At 38.8% G+C, this 16,433-nt stretch overlaps 1 protein-coding gene across 12 annotated transcripts in view; it reads right to left on the reverse strand.

Annotated features, from left to right (window-relative positions):
* The window catches only part of C1GALT1 (core 1 synthase, glycoprotein-N-acetylgalactosamine 3-beta-galactosyltransferase 1), a 120,721-nt gene that overhangs the window by 56,405 nt on the left and 47,883 nt on the right, over positions 1-16,433 (reverse strand). For 4 of the 12 annotated variants that reach the window (XM_032760881.2, XM_032760883.2, XM_058446977.1 and 1 more), the window contains one exon: positions 7,342-7,534. The exons of 6 other annotated variants lie outside the window; for them this stretch is intronic. The gene's annotated coding sequence lies outside the window, so the exon portion shown is untranslated. Of the gene's footprint in view, positions 1-7,341; positions 7,535-12,014; positions 12,144-16,433 lie in introns of all 12 variants that reach the window. 2 more of the 12 variants (XM_058446963.1, XM_058446960.1) reach the window with 1 other exon arrangement.

Raw genomic sequence — 16,433 nt, forward strand, 5'->3', positions numbered from 1 at the left:
AAAATAAACAGAAATGTAATGACTCTACATAAAAATCTTGCAGTGGAAAAAAAATGAAACACAGGATACAAAATAGAGGTGGAAGACACAGTTCTGAATACTTATTCCATGTAAAATAAGGAAGTCATAAACTATACAGAATTGTTTTGTACACATTTAGGAATTGAAGAGATTAAAGAAATTATAGAGAAGTTGACGGATATGAAAGACAGGCAATGGAGAGCCAACAGAGATAACTTATATTCCAAAAAAGAATAGAATAGGAAAAAAGTCTAAGATATAATAAAAGAAAATGCACTGAAATGAAGGCCATATATCTGAATATTTAAAGGCCTCATATATGAACCAGAAAAATGCAATATATACACAGATCAGTATTTAAAAACATCCTGACCTTTATTCTTAAACTCTTTAAGTATCCAGGAAAAAAAGCAAGCAAGGCAAAGGAAAAGCATCACGCAGAACTACAAAGGAAAAACAGGCAGCTTTCTCCTCTGTATCATTATATGGCAAAAGAAATGCTGTAAAAACTGAAGTTTTTGAATGGAAAGACATATGCTCAGTCTCAGATAATTAGCAAAATGCCATTCAAGAATCAAAATAATAGGAAGACATTTTCAAATACCTACAGATTCAGTACCCATATATCCTTGATATACTACCTAAAGATGTAACTCAGCAAGGAATCTAAATTGAAGAAACGAAACGAAACACCAGCCCGGGCAACATGGTGAAACCCCGTTTCTACCAAAAATACAAAAAATTAGCCAGGTGTGGCGGTGCCCACCTTTGGTCCCAGCTACTCGCGAGGCTAAGGTGGGAGGATTGCTGGAGACTGGGAGGTGGAGGTTGCTGTGAGATCAAGCCACTGCACTCCAACCTGGGTGACAGTGACACCTGGTCTTAAAAAACAAACAAAAACAAAAACAAAACCCATAAAACTCACAAATGGAGAAATCATACAATGAAAGGCTTGGCAAAAGACACGCAATCTCTTCCCATATAAAACTAAAGAATCTGTGTGTGGCCAGGCACAGTGGTCCATACCTGTAATCCTAGCACTTTGGGAGGCTGAGGTGGGGGAATCTCTTGAGGTCAGGAGTTCCAAACCAGACTGGCCAACATGGAGAAACCCCGTCTCTACTAAAAATATTTTTAAAAATGAGCTGGGCATGATGGCAGGTGCCTGTGATCCCAGCTACTGGGGAGGGTGAGGGAGGAGAACTGCTTGAACCTGGAAGGGAGAGGTTGCAGTGAGCCAAGATCATGCCACTGCACTCCAGCCTGGTTGACAGAGCAAGACTCCATCTCCAAAAAAAAAAAAGAAAAACCTGTGTGTGATAATTATGCAACAAAGCAGAAATGTTATTATCCCAGAAAGAAAAACTCCATAAAATAAAATGACATTAATTTATGTTATAGTTAGGCAAAAATGGCATTATGTTGCCAATTGAAATGAAGTGGGGGATAGGAGAGAATGCGCTTATAAGAAGTATGTGTTCTAATTTCATCCCGTAAGTAACTCAATTGTCATTTTTTAAAAAACAGCTTAACTACAAAAATCTTCCTTCACACATGCATAAAACAAAAAAAAACTCACATACCTGTCATACAGATTGAATTATAATAAGAAATTTGGCATATTTACTTTATTCTTTCTTCAAATGATTATAGTATTTTAATGCAAATCTTAGACATAAAATCATCTCATTTCTACATACTTCTGTATACCTCTCTGAAAATATCAACATTTTCTTAAAAGCTACAATGCCATTACTAAATGCCTAACAAATTAGTAATAATTTGGAATCATCTAACCCACAGTCTGTAATCAAATTTCCACAACTGTCTTCTGTAATCAAACTGTCTCAATTAGCACAAAAATGTCTTTTCGCAGTTGGTTTGTTCAAATCAGAATTCAAGTAGTATTCATGTTCACAGATAAAATGAAAAAATAACACTTTGTATAACAGCTATTAAACATAAAAACCTCAATGAAACACAGATTTCTATTTAAAAGAAAGCTAATTATCAAACCTGACTCAAGATACACAACCTAACAGACAACCAGACAACCATAGAAAAAATAAAATGTTGTCAAAGAGCCAGACTTCAAAAAGGTCCAGACTTTCCTGGATGAAGTCTCTCAATCTTTCAAAAAACGATTTTTGGACTACATAAATCATTCCAGAAAATTAAGGAGCAGAAATTAACCAATTCTTCTTTAATATAAAAGTTTGATGACATTATCTGACAAACAGAACCCAAAGAACAGCATAGAAAACTTCAGTCTGATTTCACTCCAATTAAAGAGAATGCTGCGCAATTAGTAGTAGTTATCGTAAGTTGGGTCTTTTGGCAGTAAGCTCTAAGATGAGGCGCTTGTGTCAAAGTGATTTATTAGAAAGTATTCTATGGAAAAACTTGTAGGGAAACAGGACAGGAAAGGGAAGGAAACTAAGCAAGGGTAAGACACCAAGGAAGGTCCCATAGAGGGTAATTTTAGCTCAGTCCCTCAGGGTAGCTCTGGTGTTAATGTAGGTCACACCTCAGAGTTTACTCATATCATTAATCATTGGTTAAGGGCTGTCCTCAGGAAGTAAATTTTCCAGACACTTCCACGGCATGTACATTGGCAAAACAGGCTCTGGCATGGTGAGGGTGGCCTTGCAACAAGCCTTAGGAGCTAGATGTTGAGAATCAACACACACTAGGAGTCTGAGAGCAGGAAGGAAACACAGGCCTATGGAGAGAGCACTGGCATCATCTGCTACAGTAATTTTAGGATATGGAAAGTTAAAAACCACTTTGTTTGGATTTGCATTATGGAATTCCGAAGAGGTTGAGCAATATATCACACCAGTGGGATCATCCTACAGTTAAAAACCACTGGTGATTAGTCCCAACAACTTGTACAGATATTTCAATTAGCTTTTTATTAGCTAGTCTAAATTACCAACACCAGTTATGAATCACCAGACATTTTAAGGAATGGTTCTGATAAGAAAAAGACAAACATAGTCACATTTAAATGAACTTGGTAGAGATTATGCAATGAGATGAAAACTTAAAAACAAAATACCACCATTAATATCTTGAGAGGGAAAAGATGCCATGCCATTGCATTCATGAAGAACAAGATATCAGTTTTTAAAAATCAGAAGACAAAAGACTCCTAAAAATTAAAATATAAGAAAATTGAAAACCTCAAATAGAACAGCTGTAAATCAGACAAAGAAATCTCCCTGAAAGTAAGCAAAGTTAAAAGACAAGAAAGACGAGGTGATGGAAAATAAGAAAAAAAAATGTGAAAACTAAAGATCACTTTTGAGGTCCAGATAAAACAGAAGAGGAAATCATGAACTCAGTATTTCAAAGACATTTTCATTTTCACGCTGAAAGGATTCAATGATACCCAGCACAGTAAATAAAAACAGACCCATAAAGACATATCATGAAATCGCAGAACATGTGGGTCAAAGAAGCCATCCTGCAAGCTTTCAGAGACAGGAACAAAAGGTCACATACAAGAGACCAGAAAATACATGGTTCTGGACTTTTGTACAACACTGAAAGCTAAAAAGCAGTGGAGAAAATCCTTTGAAATTCTGAGGAAAAATAATTTTCAACTTAGAATTTTATACCCAAACTATGCAACAAGTGTGAGGGAAGAATAAAGATACTTTTGGGCTGGGCGCATTTGTAATCCCAGTACTTTGGGAGGCCAAGGCTGGCGGATCACAAGGTCAAGAGATTAAGACCATCCTGGCCAACATGGTGAAACCCCATCTCTACTAAAAATACAAAAATTAGCTGGGCGTGGTGGGGCATGCCTGTAGTCCCAGCTACTTGGGAGGCTGAGGCAGAAGAATCGCTTGAACCCAGGAGGCGGAGGTTGGTTGCAGTGAGCCGAGATCGCACCACTGCACTCCAGCCTGGTGACAGAGCGAGACTCCATCTCAAAAAAAAAAAAAAAAAAAAAAAAGAAGAAAGATACTTTAAAGACATGACAGATTTTGTTTAGATCAATGCTCAGCATATACCATATTTTAAAGCACCAGTAGGACACTGATGTAGAAATGTTGAGCAAGCTGTTGGAGATACAGGTCTGGGGACTGGGAGAAGTTTCAGAATTGGTCAACTGTATATTTGAATTACAAATTAAAAAGAACAGTCAAATCTAAAACATAATATAGCAAATAAAAATAGCTAACACTGAGTAATTATTCATTGAAAAGGATATTCTTCTAAGTGCTTTATATTAATTTACCATAACTTTCCACAACCCTATGCTGGCTAACAGAGTTGTGTAAATTCCTATTAATTTTAATTGCTTGCTATATGGCCTGCTACTATAAAAAACTCAAAAGACAAGATTCTCTTTAGCACACTCTCCTCTTTTTACTCAGCCACTCAACTCTTAATCTAAGAAAATCTTAATAAAAAATAAAAAGCATTCATGAGCAGTGCCTGTAAAGCTTCCAAGTATGTGCTAAATGAAAAAGATTTAATATCCCAAATCAGAATCAATACAAGGTAAAATTATGTAAATTAAGATATACCCACTAAGTAGATTATACAAGTGCTAAATTGTTGAAGATTACATTTTATTATGAAAATGTATTAGAACACAAGTGAACACAAATATTTTATATACAACAATTTCATATACAATTCCATACAAAATTTTATAGACAATGTTATTCCAATTATGTGCTTAAAAAAAGTGATACTAAAAAGAGACTAGAATAAACCAAAATATTTAAAATGCTTCTAAAATTTCAATTGTATAAGGGCCAACTAAGATTATTTTTCTAAATTGAGTTTAATGAATATATATTTCTTGGGCAGCTCTCAAAAATTAATCTTAGGATCCCTTTAAACTCCTAGTGAGGATCTCCAAATAGTTTTTATTTATGTAGGTCTTATCTATTGATTAGATTTTTATTAGCACGCCCGGCTAATTTTTTTGTATTTTTAGTAGAGACGGGGTTTCACCGTGTTAGCCAGGATGGTCTCGATCTCCTGACCTCGTGATCCACCCATCTCGGCCTCCCAAAGTGCTGGGATTACAGGCGTGAGCCACCGCGCCTGGCCAAAACTGAAAAATTTTTAAGGCTTTATTTTTTTCAGAGTAGTTTTAGATTCACAACAAAACTGACGGGAAGGAGGAGAACAGAGATTTCCCAATACTCTCTGCCCCAAAACATGCCTAGCTTCCTTTATCAACATTCCTCACCAGAGGGTACATTTGTTATAACTGATAAACCTACACTGACACATCATTATCACTCAAAGTCTACAGTTTACATTATGGTTCACTTTTGGTGTTGTACATTCTATGGGTTTGGACAAATGTACAATGATACATACCTGTCATTACAGTATCATAGAATATTTTCATTCCCCTAAAAGCCTGTGTGTAAACTATTCAAAATAGTAACGTTAAACCCTCTACCTGTTAACACAAATAATGTATTTTATGAAAAATAACATTTCCGGGCCAGGCGGAAATCTCAATGCTCTCTTCCATCTACCCTGTCGCCAAATTTTCTCTTTTTATCGGCAGTCTCTTACCCTCTGTGTGTGTGTCTAATGTGCAGGAATCCTTACAGTTTAGGAAAAAAAGATCTGTTAGAAAAGATAGAGAATCACAGCAGGCAGTAACTCAATAACTCTCTCTCTTTACGGCTTCTCTGGGAAGCACATGGCTATTTCTAAGCCACTTAGTAGAAATCAGGCTCTAGGACTCTTCTGAGAACGAAAGTTTCTGCTTTTAAGTTAGGGGTAAAATGTCTTCGACAGCCAGATTTTAGTCCCGATATTGTCCCATCAGTGGGAAAACGGCCATTCTATTCCTATGTTCTTTTAAGGCATCTATTCTGTCTCCGATTAAGATAGTACTTAATTAGTAAGGGAAGTTTAAGTTCGGAAGTTAACCAGAACTGTTTTCTTTTAAGGGTAAGTGCTTTAGCATGGCCCGTAATAGCAGGCAATCTATAGCACATTGCCTCCGTTAAAGGAGCCTTGCCCAAAGGTGACACAGTCTCTCCAGACGGTTTTTTTTTTTTGGGGGGGGGGGGGGGGGGGGGGGGGGCGGCGATCCAGGCAAATCACACTGGTTCTAGTAAGTCAAAGAGAAATCACACAAGGCGGATAAGCTAAGGCTGCTTGGGTAGATGTGGTTAGCCCCACCACTTAGCTCATCCGCATCCACAGCTTGGAGGACCACGCCTACAACCATGGGGGAGCACATTTAAGAAAGTGCCAGAATCCAGATACTGGGGAGGTAAGACATTCAGAGAATACTCCCTGTCTTCTCCTCCACTCTGGGTCATACAGAAAGGAAGGAGACTAAGAAAATGCTTTTATTCTCGCTTCTTTTTCTAAATGGGTAATAAATTATCTTCAGCTTGCACCCCTCTGGAGTGCACTCTGAAACAATGGAACTTCCTTAACCTCAGAACTTTAAAGAAAGCAACTCATTTTCTTTTGCACAAGAGCATGGCATTTCTACTAAACCTCTGCAAGCGTTGTAAGATCAACTCAGATCTTTTAGCAACCATATTGGGCAGGCCCAGGGAAAATAGTTCCCCCAAATTAAAAAAAAGTAACTTTCAGGGAAATCATCTGAGGGTCCCCCTTATTTGGGGCACCTTCAAGTTCCCTGCTCATTGCAGGACCTTAGGCAAGTAAAAGGAGACTTAGACTGATTTTCTAATGACCCTAATAGGTATAAACTTTCCAAAATTTAACTCAGGTATTTAACCTCACACGGTAGGATGTTATGTTGCTGCTAAGTCAAGCCCTCACTGCAGCTAAAACAGGCAGCTCTGCAAGCAGAAGAGAATTTTGGAGATAAGCAATATGTCTCCTATAGTACGCCAAAAGGGAAAAGAAAAAATAGGGAAGCCAAAGAAATAGGGGAAACACCATTCCCAATAGGAAGAGAGGCAATACTTCTTGAAAACCCTAATTGGAATTCCTATGGTGTTTTTCCTTCTTTCGCGGTTTAAAATGGCGTCTGTCTCTTTTATAATGTTCTTCCAACCTGAAAAAGGTTAATTTTCCAAACCTTAAAATGCTTGGCTTAAAGTTAAGCTAGGGGGAAGGGAACCCAGAAGCCTGATATGCTGGCAAAAGCATAAAAATTTCTTACCAATCGGGCTTTTGGCTTTTCTCTCCCTGCACAAACCGGCAAAAGGGATAATAAGGATCATTGTTTATATTCTCTGTAAATTTATAATTAATGAAGAAGAATTTGTGAGGTTGGTCTTAAGTTATAAACAATCTGGTGTGCTTTGCATGTCTTTCTGTATGGTTCTGTCAAAGAAAAGGTACCTTAGGTTAGGATGCAGGCCCAGGACTCCGTAAGCCTGCTGTTCAAGCCAGCCCAGCAAAGCGGTCAGTGGCAAACTTGGCTACAGCCTCCATCTTGTTTCATGTGTTTCACGATCTGTAACCACGTGGCAATACTTTGTTTCAGTCTCCACCATTTTACAATGGTGGCTGTCTTCTTGTGCTAAGTCAGTTCCTGGGTGAGGACCACAAAATCAGATAATCCAGTTAGTCAATCTGGATGGTACTAGCTGATCTATCAAGGGCAGGGTTTACAAAATATCTTAAGCCTGATCTTGAGAGCTGTTTAGGGAGGGTCAAAATCTTGTAGCCTCCAGCTGCATGGCTCCTGGGCCAAGGTTTCTAATCTTGTAGCTAGTTTCCTGGTCTGGTCCCCAGGCAAGAGGGAAGTATATCATGGCAAGTGGCTATTATCATCTTTGTTTTTGACTGTAGAATGTAAACCCGGCTCCTCCCAAAGTTTGTTCCACCTACCCCCAGGAAGGGCAAGGACAGCTTGGGGGCTGGAAACCAGATGGAGTTGTTTGGGTTGGATCTCTTTCACTGTCTCAGTCACAATTTTGAAAATACTTTGTACACCCTCAGTTGAGTCATAATCTGATTAAGGCTTGTTGGTTTCACCTGTGAGGTTACTTTGGAAAGTTCGAAAGCCAAAAATCTTAACTGCTTGGCATGGCTAAAGTAACAGGGGATTTAAAAGGACTTCCTTAAAGAGTGCTCAGCTTAATTAAAAGTGGATGTTCAAGTTATAGGTATATTTAAAAGGCTTTTATGTTTTTCTCTTCTTGGATCTTGTTTTTCTGGAAAAAGGCTCTTCTCTTCTCAGTCGACTGAATTATTTTTCTCCATTTTTTGTCTTACCACTCTTAATGCATGCATGAGAGGTCCTAAGATAACTTCTGGTAGGATGGAACTCCTTGGGAAAAACGGGAGATGCCACAGACCCCATTTTGGGAAAAAAACCTTTTTTTCCCTCATGAAATCCCAGGAATTAAAAGGACATGGATCCCTCTCAAAATCAAAGGCTCTATTCTGTTTTGCATTGTGTTATCTACTGTGTTTTAAGTTTGGGGGTATCAAATTACTTCACATTATGAAAAGCTTTGGTGTGTAATAACTAGGTAGAAAATACACTGTAAGGGATGGCTAACAGTAGTTATAAATTAGGAAAGCATGCTCTTGGCCACCTGAAAGATAAGGAAACATCCTCACCCTCCAATGGGACATGAGCCTCCCATCAGGGATGGACTGATTACAAAATAAGCCAATTGGCTTTGGGTTGCCTTCCAATGAAACGCATGGTAGAAGAACTAGTGTCTTCTCCCATAATATTTATATGTTCTTTTCATAAATTAAGCACTGAAATAAACGCATAGCAAGAAGGTCTTAAGGCACTAATCTGCCCTTTAGTAAAAAGGTTATAAAAGGTTTGTAAAGATTTTTACCTCGTGGTGAAAGTGGCTAAAATTAGATGAAATAATCTATAAGGTTTCATTTAAACTAATTGGGTTTAACATTAATAAACTAGTGCAAGGGTAAAATTTGGCCTTAAACAAAATTTTCATGTCGTAGTAAAGGCTAATGAAAAGTTTTTGCCTTTTAAGTCATTTTGGCAAAATATTTATGCCAATCTGGAAATTGTCCTTCCTGATGCCTGGCTTTCTGGATGGTTCAGAGGGCCCCTGAAACATTCAGAGAAAAGGTAGACAGAATCATTTGACATGTTTAGTCACATAAGATTGCCATAATGATGTCCAATCTTCTTTAAATTATATTTCGGTAAATAATACTAATATACGTTCCAAAAATTGCACGGGATTTCCAAAATTCTAATGCCCAAGTATATGCTATCAATCACAATTAAGGGTAAAGTTACTGTAAGCCACTGAAATAAATTATTTATCAGTCATGTTTTTAACTGTAGCTATCCTGAAAATTTTGTCATTTGCAGACAATTGTTGTCTTGCTTTGTTCCTTCTCAAAAGATGGTTTATAATCAAGCTATATTAAGGACTTTAACTGCAGGTTTTTAATAGCTTTGAATATTTTAACACTGAAATTGAGAAAGAAGGTATGGGACTCCTAAAGAACTGACATGCTCACAAATATCAAGCAAAACAAGAGTTAACTAAGTGGACTGCACTCAAAAAGTTTAAGCAACTTTTTAACTTTTGCTTGGAATATTGTTGATCCTTGTTTTGTTTTTCAGAGTCAAGGAAACTTATTTTAAACTATTTATGACCTTTAATAATTGAGTAAGGTATACTACTGTAAACAAAATTTGGAGCATGTTTTGTAAGGTCCTCTGAGCTGGCTGCACCATGGTCAAGCCATCGTGACCATTCCCCAGCCTTTGTGATAATGTACTTTGTGATATTCCCTGTCCTTGTGAACGTACTTTGTAACATTCCTCCCAGCCCTTGTGACAATACACCCTCCCCTCCCTTGTGAATGTACTCTGAAACATTCCTCCCTGCCCTCGTGAATGTACTTTGTAACATCCATCCCTTGCCCGCAAAAAATTGCTCCTGACTCCACCACCTATCCCAAACCTTTAAAAACCAATGCTAATCCTACCATCCTTCACTGACTCCTTTCTCGGACTCAGCCCACTTGCACCCAAGTGAATAAATAGCCTTGTTGATCACACTAAGCCTGCTCAGGTGGTCTCTTATAGGGACGTAAGTAACAATGTTCATTTTTCCCCACCTGGTTCCTCTATAATTTGGAGACTACCTGTAAGTACTCTTAACTTATGGCAATATAGTTGTTTGCATTAATGCAATAAGAATCCATTTTTCTTTGTCAACAGGACACAATTGGAAAAACTGGTTATTATACCAAGGCTTTGAGTGAAAGGGTGTGTTTCCCTTTAAGAAATCAAGCTTGACACACAGAGCCAATAAAAGCCCCTGGGGGAACTGGCATCATACCTTGTCTACACAGTCCCGGCACAGAGCTCCTAACCTGTAGTCAGTAAAGAACGTCACTTTCTAACAGGTCTGGAAGCTCCAAGTTTCTTGGGACATCAACAATAGAGGATCACCCAACTGACAGGTATTTGAGGATACAAACCCATGGCTGGACTAGGCTTTAAAGGTCTTACCGAAGATTCCTTGTGGAACAGAGTTTTATCAAAGCCAATCCAAAAGACCTATGTAGAAATAACCATTCTTGCTAACACTTCATGCAAATAATCAGGCCAAGTATAAGACTAAAGTTCATTCACAATTAGTTTTACCAAAAATGAGAACTGGAGAGAAAAATTTTGCTCCAAAGCTTATCATACATTTGTCATTAAATCCTAGTCTCATTAATTGTTTTTAAGCTTTTTGCCTACATTTTAAACTAACGCTGCTTATTCCTGTGACTCAAGTGGTAATCTTCTGCAGCTTGGAAGAAAGACAAAGGGATGGGTAATGTAAAAATCTGAATCAGTATACTAGTTCTGGGCAATTATCCTGCAAATTCTGCCAGGTAATGAAACTAAGTAGGGTACCCATAACCCAAAGGTTTCTTTGTTTAGGAAAATAAAACCAAAGCTTCATAGACCGCCAAAGGGAAATTATCTTGGCAAGTAAAATTTTAGATGGAAATTATCTACTACACCACACTTGTGGGAATTGCTATATTCACTCTACTGTTTGCAATAGGGATACACACGGTAGCACCTTCTAACTGAAATATTGGACAGAGTTTCCATTGCTGTTGTATTTTGCTTAATTATTATCCTTAGAACAGGAATAATAGTTACTGACAAGGAAGCATGAAAGTTTTACTATCACTGAGTCTGCTAGGACTGTTTTTGGGTTTAGTAGTGATTAACACCTCTAGTAAAGTAGAGAAAAAATCTACAGGTACTTAAAGATCAAATCAAAATTATTGACAGGCTCAGGGAAAACGCCAGCTTCAGCCCTGGGTGGCTACAATCCTTCTTTAATAAATACCAGTCTTCCTTATGGAATTGGTTAACTCCTTTATTAAGCCCTCTCTTGTTTATATGTCTTGTATTGATATTTGGGCCCTTTATACTCAATACTGTATCTCAAATTGTTTCTTCTCACCTAGAAACAATCAAACTCCAAATGGTGCTGCAAACTGAACCACACATGGACATGCCATTCTTCTGAGGATCCCCCATTCTTCCCAGGAGGAGCCCTAGTTGCTGTTCCCCATTTGATGCCCCTTTTCAGCAGGAAGTAGCCAGAAGGAGTTGTTGCCCAAAACCCTCTAACAGCAGTTAGTGTGGCATCTCCACAGGGGGGAATGCTGTAGGAGTTACTAAGAAATTATTTTAGGCAGAGAAGGAAAAGGGATCCTTGGAACGTTTTCATTTTTTAAAGCATCTCCGGAAAAGTTTCTTGCAAAGCCCTGGCTCTTAAGGCCAGGCCAGCAACCTTTCATATGCAAATGCAGGCCATTAAAAACTGGGCCCACCCAAACATGGTGATTCCCACAGCCTTCTTGCCCTTGCCCTACATGTTCCTGGAATCCCCACAAGCATAGAACATCATGGCGCCATGTATTTGCATATTAAAAGCTACAGTGGGAGGGCCAGCTGTTTCATGAGCTACGTGAATGACGTGCCTAGTCAAACCAATCCCCTGAGCCCTATGCAAATCGAACACCGCCTTCTCCAGCCTCTGCATATATACCTGGCTGGTGTCCACCGCACTTGGGGTTCCCTTCTCTTGGCTTTGGAGCCTCCCTCCCTCTGTCTCTGTACGGGGGACCTTCTTCCTTCTGCCTTCTCCCTTCTTTCTGGCCTATTAAACTCTCCAATCCTTAAAAACAAAACAAACAAAAAAAAGAATTTGCCCACCATGAAATTATGTATGGTCTCATCATTTGAAGCTTTAAATACATTTCTACAATACAAAGCCATAAACTGGACATACAACATGAGCTATACAGATGCTTCGCAATCAAGTTAAAATCAAGTTGGACAAGTCTCCAGTTGAAATTATATTCTTTAAAATAGTCCCACAATTCCAGGTTCAGAAAATAAAAAGTCAGAACAACTTTTTGTTACTGTTCCAAGAGTCACAAATATTTTTTGCAACCTCGATAGGTTCCGTCAGGCCTCTGAGCCCAAGCTAAGTCATCATATCCCCTGTGACCTGCACGTATATATCCAGATGGCCTGAAGTAACTGAAGAATCACAAAAGAAGTGAAAATGGCCTGTTTCTGCCTTAACTGATGACATTACCTTGTGAAATTCCTTCCCCCGGCTCATCCTGGCTCAAAAGCTGCCCCACTGCGCACCTTGTGTCCCCCGCCCCTGCTGGCCAGAGAACAACTCCCTTTGACTGTAATTTCCCACTACCTACCCAAATACTATAAAACGGCCCCACCCCTATCTCCCTTCGCTGACTCTCTTTTAGCACTCAGCCCGCCTGCACCCAGGTGAAATAAAAAGCTTTACTGCTGGCCGGGCGCGGTGGCTCACGCTTGTAATCCCAGCACTTTGGGAGGCCGAGGCGGGCGGATCATGAGGTCAGGAGATCGAGACCATGGTGAAACCTCGTCTCTACTAAAAATACAAAAAAAAAATTTAGCCGGGCGTGGTGGCGGGCGCCTGTAGTCCCAGCTACTCGGAGAGGCTGAGGCAGGAGAATAGCGTGAACCCGGGAGGCAGAGCTTGCAGTGAGCGGAGATCGCGCCACTGCACTCCAGCCTGGGTGACAGAGCGAGACTCCGTCTCAAAAAAAAAAAAGCTTTACTGCTCACACAAAGCCTGTTTGGTGGTCTCTTCACACGGACATGAGTGAAAGGTTCTACAATATCCAAGGTTGGGAGAAAATTATACTGCTTTATCACACTGAAAACTTTCTAGGAACATCTAATATTCTTTCTCCACGAATGTCCTATCTGCCTGTCCCAGGAGTAGGCTGATCCTTATCCATTACAAGGTTCAGAGAAGGCTGTAAGAGATACCTGGAAGCAGATTATTCTCGAAGAGCTTGTTCTTTCTGCATCATGCTCCTATTTCTATACTTATATGCACAAAGTATCCATTTAAGACAAGGGTGCAGGTTATCAACACTATTTAATACTGGAAGCACTAGCCAATCCAACTGCACAAGAAGATAAAGGTACAAATATTTCAGAAGAGGTGGGAAAATCATCATTAACTGCAGATACTGTGGCCATCTTCGGAAAAAATACTAAAATGCTGTCCAAAAAAACCAGTAAATTCACTTAAGGCTGCCATTTACAAAGTACGTGAAGTCAATCACTTTTTATATATACAGATAATATGCAACTTATAATGGAAGGTCACGTTTCAATAGCAAACAAAAAAGCTGTAAGTAACAAAGAATAACAAAACTATAAATGTATAGGCTCTACATAAAGAGGACTATAATTCCACAAAGGATCTAAAATAAAACTTGAGTAAATGGAAAGACAAGATATGTTGTGAGATATGAAGAATCCATGATTAAGTTAGAGGATTCCTGAAAGACCGTCTAGTAGAAAGCACCAAGAATGAGTCTGCATACCCAGTGAACACTTACACTCGTAGAATCTATCTCATACAACTAGTCTGAAGCTCTCAAAGTATATTGAAAACTTCAAACTTCAAGAAAAAGTCCTGGACAGTAAGGTAAATTGTGGCTGATTTCAGTCAATTCAGTTACTTGCTCAGCAGGAGCTACCCACCCCACCCCACCCTACTCCCACAGGCAGGCAACTGTGCACGTGTTTGTGGAGCAGCTTATATGGAGCTGTGGGAGTTAGGGTGGGCAATAAGGACCCCATCCTCCAAATATCAGGAATGGGTGTTCTGACTGTTGACTGCTACTTCTGATCAGGAAGATATAGGTGCAGGGGGTGGCAGCCATTGTGGTTGTACCTCCATCCACTGATGCAAGCCCCTCCCCCTCTAGCTGAGGTAACTTCCAGGGCACTTAAAGACTGGTGCTTTCCCCAACCCTCTTCATTTTCGTCCTTTTCCTTTTTTTAGGAGCCAGACATTAAGGACTGAGGCATTCAAAAGAAACTGCATATATAAGGGAAAATAGAAATTCACCATAGTAGTCCCCCTTTATCCACAGGGAATATGTTCCCAGTGGATGCCTGAAACCGCAGATAGTACTGAACCTTACACGTACTATGTTTTTTCCTAAATACGCACACCTATGAGAAAGTCCAATTTGTAAATTAGGCACAATAAGGTATTAACAAATAATAAAAAAAATTATGACAATATGCCAGCATCACTATTCTTGTGCCCTGGGGTCATTACGTAAAGTAAAGGTTAACTTTATTGAACCTTTATTTTAACTTTATTGAACCTTAACTTTATTGAACTGAACACAAGCACTGCAATACCACGAGCGTCAACCTAATAATCAAGACAGCTGCTAAGTGATTATTGGGTGAGTAACATATACAATGTGCATATGATGGACAAAGGGATTAATTCATGTCCCAAGCAGGTTGGAACAAGATTTCATCATGCTACTCAGAACAGCACGTAATTTAAAACTTATGAACTGTTTATTTCTGAAGTTTTCCATTTAATATTTTTGGACCACTGTTGACCATAACTGAAACTTCAGAAAGTAGAACCAGGGATAAAGAGGGTCTATTGTATTACATATCCAGCTTAAGGCAAAGGCACAGAAAAGACCTGAAAATACCTTAATTTTACAAAATCTCAGACTGATCTTTGGCAAAGAGACTGCAACAATTAAGAAAAAAAAGCAAACCCTGGGGAAGGGATACTACCTGATTTCCAGAATTACCACATTAAATTAAATTTAAGCATCCAGTTTTCAATTAAAAAGTCACAAGGTATACAAAGAAACAGAAAAATATGGCCCACTAAAAGAAAGAAAATAAACTAACAAATTGTCCCTGAGAAAGACCTGATGGTAGATCTGTTAAACAAACACTATAAAACAACTTTCTGAAAAATGCTCAAAGAACTAAAAGAAAATGTGGACCAAGTTAAGAAAATGATGTATGAACAAAATGGAAATATGAATAAAGACATGGAAAATCTGAGCCAGGCACAGTGTGCACAACTATAGTCCCAGCTACTCAGGAAGCTGAGATGGGAGGATTGCTTGAGCCCAGGAGTTTGAGTCTAGCCTGGGCAACAGATTGAGACCTCAAACAAACAAACAAATAAATAAATAAATAAATAAATAAATAAATAAATAAAAGCAACAGAGTAAGAGAAACACAGAGAATGAAAACCTAAAAGGATACACACAAAAAATTCTGAAGCTGAAAAGTACAATAAATGAAATTAAAAATCCACTAGAGAGACTGAAAGGCAGATCTGGACAGGAAGAAAAAAAGAATCAGTGAACTTGAAGAGAGAACAATTGAAATTATTGAGTCTTAGGAAAAGAAAAAGACTAAAGAAATGTGAAGGTCCTAAGGGGCTTGTGACACCATCAAGTAGGCCTACATACACACTGTCATAGTACCAAGTAATGAAGGCAGAAAAAATGTTTGAAGAAACAATGGTTGAAAATCCCAATTTTAATAAAAGGCATGAATATAAACATCTAAGAAGCTGAAAAAGACTCCAAGTAGAATGACTTCAAGGAGACTCACAGCAAAACATATTATAATGAAACCACTAAAAGGCAAAGAGAAAATTCTGAAAGTTGAAAGAAAGAACTAACTAATCACACATAAGCAGTCCTCAATAAAATTATCAGCTTTCTCATCAGACACTTTGGAGGACAGAAGGCATAGGCCAATATAATTAAGATAATTGAAAACAAACAAAAAAAAATGTCAACCATGAATCCTACAACCACAAAAACCATCCTTTATAATAAAAGCTGAGACATTCTTTTTTTTTTTTTGAGACGGAGTTTCGCTCTTGTTGCCCAGGCTGGAGTGCAATGGCGTGATCTTGGCTCATCGCAACCTCTGCCTCCTGGTTTCAAGCGATTCTCTTGCCTCAGCCTCCCGAGTAGCTGGGATTACAGGAGTGCGCCACTACACCCAGCTAATTTTTTTGTATTTTTAGCAGGGATGGGGTTTTTCCATGTTGGTCAGGCTGGTCTTGACTCCTGACTTCAGGTGATTCGCCTGCCTCAGCCTC

This window comes from Hylobates moloch, unplaced genomic scaffold (assembly GCF_009828535.3).
Source record: "Hylobates moloch isolate HMO894 unplaced genomic scaffold, HMol_V3 SCAFFOLD_1, whole genome shotgun sequence".
In the NCBI taxonomy this organism is placed as follows: domain Eukaryota; kingdom Metazoa; phylum Chordata; class Mammalia; order Primates; family Hylobatidae; genus Hylobates; species Hylobates moloch.